This window comes from Pecten maximus, chromosome 7, assembly GCF_902652985.1.
Source record: "Pecten maximus chromosome 7, xPecMax1.1, whole genome shotgun sequence".
NCBI lineage: Eukaryota > Metazoa > Mollusca > Bivalvia > Pectinida > Pectinidae > Pecten > Pecten maximus.
This window is the reverse complement of record NC_047021.1, coordinates 27092019-27095862: the sequence shown is the minus strand read 5'-3', so window position 1 is coordinate 27095862 and position 3844 is coordinate 27092019.

Sequence of the window (3844 nt, the reverse complement as noted above, 5' to 3'; positions counted from 1 at the left end):
TATTATTCCCCATTCACATTTTAACATTAAAACCCTATTGCATGGTTGTCATGATTGTAACGAAGAAGCAAATTTATATCTGTTAAAATGTATATCAGAATAAGTAACTAAAACTGGGAGATTTGCCTAGATTCTTTCTACTATGTGTGATGGGTTGGGGAGATACACTAATATAATATGTTGTTGGTTACTGTTTATATGTTTTGTTACCATTGTACCATACCGGATTTGTTTGGAGATGGCTAAAATAGGCTTTGCCTGATGCCAAATCCTTTTGCCTTTTGCAATAAAATTTGTTGAAATTGAAAGTTTGTTTCCTACCCAAACCCTCCATGTGAATGTCAACATTTCCCATCCGTATTGATAAATCAAGAAACAAGTTTATTATGTTTGGATGTATAAAAGTGTTTAGTTTATTGTTAATATGACTGTAATCTGCCACATAATGATGTACATATACTCCCCAGTACACAGAGATTAACAACAACAAGCAATTTGATCTCATTAAAAAGGTACCGCCTCACATCTCAGTATACTCCAGATAACGACAACCGACAGTAAGTGTTCAGTACGTCTCCCAAATGCAGGCATTCTGTCCATAACAATGTAATCACTGCTCTTCTTTGTTAATTAGGGACAACACTTTGAGGATAAACAGTTGAAGCGAATGTTTTAATTGAACTATATCCTTTGTCATTGTACTTTAGTTAAGAAAACATTCATGATAAATTGTGTTACATAACGAGCATGCGTTGAGGAAACATATTAGATATCGTATATCACAAAATACATAAAAGCTGGTGACATTTTGGTCGTCTATCTGAATGGCGGCCAGATATGACCTTGAATATTGCCTCAACGGATACAGCCAACTTTGAATACAATAGTCAGCGTTTACTCCTGATATATACATGTATATGTTTATATTATTCTCCAACATATGTACGCATGTTACTTTTTATGCTAGCAAATGTTACCTTTCAATTCCAAAATCGGTCATTATAGGGTCTTAGCGAAATAGTAAAAGGAAAATGTTCTTCTATATATAAATCGTCAAGAGCACCACCAAAAGTATCATTCCTAGTCGTTTTATTTTAGTAATACTACCATGGACTGTGTTCCGTTTAAATTTGTGATATTGTAATGACAAGTGTTCAACTATCGTCCGTATTGTTGTATTGAGGATGTAATTAGCTCCTCCATTCATCATCTTGTTGTTTTTAGAAATTATGGCCCTTCGACCCCTCTCCACTAGCACCTCCACCACCATAATCCACCCCTCCCTCCATCATCATCACAAACATAACCCAACCCTTCCTCGACCATCACACCAACATAACCCACCCCACCACCATCACCACAACCATAACCCCTCTCTCCACCATCACCACAAACACCATATCCCCTCCCTCCACCCTCAACACAAGCACCATAACCCACCCCTCACCATCATCACCACCATCATAACCCACACCTCTACCATCACCACCATCATAACCCACATCTCCACCATCACCACAACCACCATAACCCACCCATCCCTCAACCATCACCAATGCCAACACCTCTTCTATGACAACCACCATAGCCCACCCCTCCACCATCAACACCACCATAACCCACCACCTCCACCATCACCACCACCATAACCCACCCCTCCACCACCACCACCACCACCATAACCCCCACCTCTACCATCACCACCATAACCCACCCATCCCTCAACCATCACCAATACCAACACCACCACCATAACACATCCCTCAACCATCACCACCACCATAGCCCATCCCTCCACCATCACCATCATCATTACTCACCCCTCAACCATCACACCACCATAACTCACCCCTCAACCATCACCACCACCACCATAATCCAACCCCTCCACCACCACCACCACCACCATAGCCCACCCCTCCACCATCACCACCACCATAACCCAACCCCTCCACCACCACCACCACCATAGCCCACCCCTCCACCATCACCACCACCATAACCCACCCCTCCACCATCACCACCACCATAACCCCCCTCTACCATCACCACCATAACCCACCCATCCCTCAACCATCACCAATACCAACACCATCACCATAACACATCCCTCAACCATCACCACCACCATAGCCCATCCCTCCACCATCACCATCATCATTACTCACCCCTCAACCATCACACCACCATAACTCACCCCTCAACCATCACCACCACCACCACCATAACCCACCCCTCCACCATCACCACCACCACCACCATAACACATCCCTCAACCATCACCTCCACCATAGCCCATCCCTCCACCATCACCATCATCATTACTCACCCCTCAACCATCACACCACCATAACTCACCCCTCAACCATCACCACCACCACCACCATAACCCACCCCTCCACCACCACCACCACCACCATAGCCCACCCCTCCACCATCACCACCACCATAACTCACCCCTCCCTCCACCATCACAATCACCACCACCATAACCCACTCCTCCATCCACTCCTCTACTACCATGACCCACCCATCCCTCAACCATCACCAATACCAACACCACCACCATAACCCACCCCTCCACCATCACCACCACCATAACCCACCCCTCCACCATCACCACCACCATAACCCACCCCTCCCACCATCACCACCACAACCATAACCCACCCCTCCACCATCACCACCACCATAATCCACCCCTCAACCATCATACCACCATAACTCACCCCTCAACCATCACCACCACCACCACCACCATAATCCACCCCTCCACCATCACCACCACCACCATAACCAACCCCTCAACCATCACCACCACCATCATAACCCACCCCTCAACCATCACCCCCCCATAGCCCACCCCCCTCTCAACCATCATACCACCAACCATCACACCCATAGCCCCCCCTCCACCATCACCCCAAACCCACTCCTCCCACCCTCCACCATCAAACTACTATGAACCCCCCTCCACCATCACCACTACCATAACCCACTCCTCCCTCCACTCCTCCACCATCAAACTACTATGAACCACCCCTCCACCATCACCACCACCATAACCCACTCCTCCAACCACTCCTCCACCATCACACTACTATGAACCACCCACCCCTCCACCATCACCACCACCATAACCCACTCCTCCCCACTCCTCCACCATCACACTACCATGAACCACCCCTCCATCATCACCACCACCATAACCCACCCATCCACCATCACCACCACCACCATCACCCACCTCCTCCACTATCACAACCACCACCATAACCCACCTCCTTCACCATCACCACCACCATAGCCCACTCCTCCACCATCACCACCACCATAACCCACCCCTCCACCATCACCACCATCATAACCCCCACCTCTACCATCACCACCACCATAACCCACCTCCTTCACCATCACCACCACCATAGCCCACCCCTCCATCATCATCACCACCATAGCCCAACACTCACTCAGCGTTTAGCCTCGCCGCTGTTAACGTTTTGTTTGTTTTGCAGAACTAGTCTGTCAAGTTGTCCACCATATCTGATGTGAAGTTGACCTCTGTGAACGTATGACCTTGTAACATCATCGAAAAGACATTAGTCTACCAGTATAAACTAATTCTGACTGAAGTTACGCCAGTAAATCAACTGATCATGCTGGAAAATCAACACTTCCTTTACAGATGTCGACACTGTTGACTTGATTGTGATGGCTTATGATTTCCGACTAAACAAATACCTAACCAGATCCAGTTTTTAGCTTGTGATTTATATAGTTCCCTAACTTGAGTGTGACAGAGAAATATTCAATAAAGGGGTGATAGTTTTGTCTAACCTAGGGT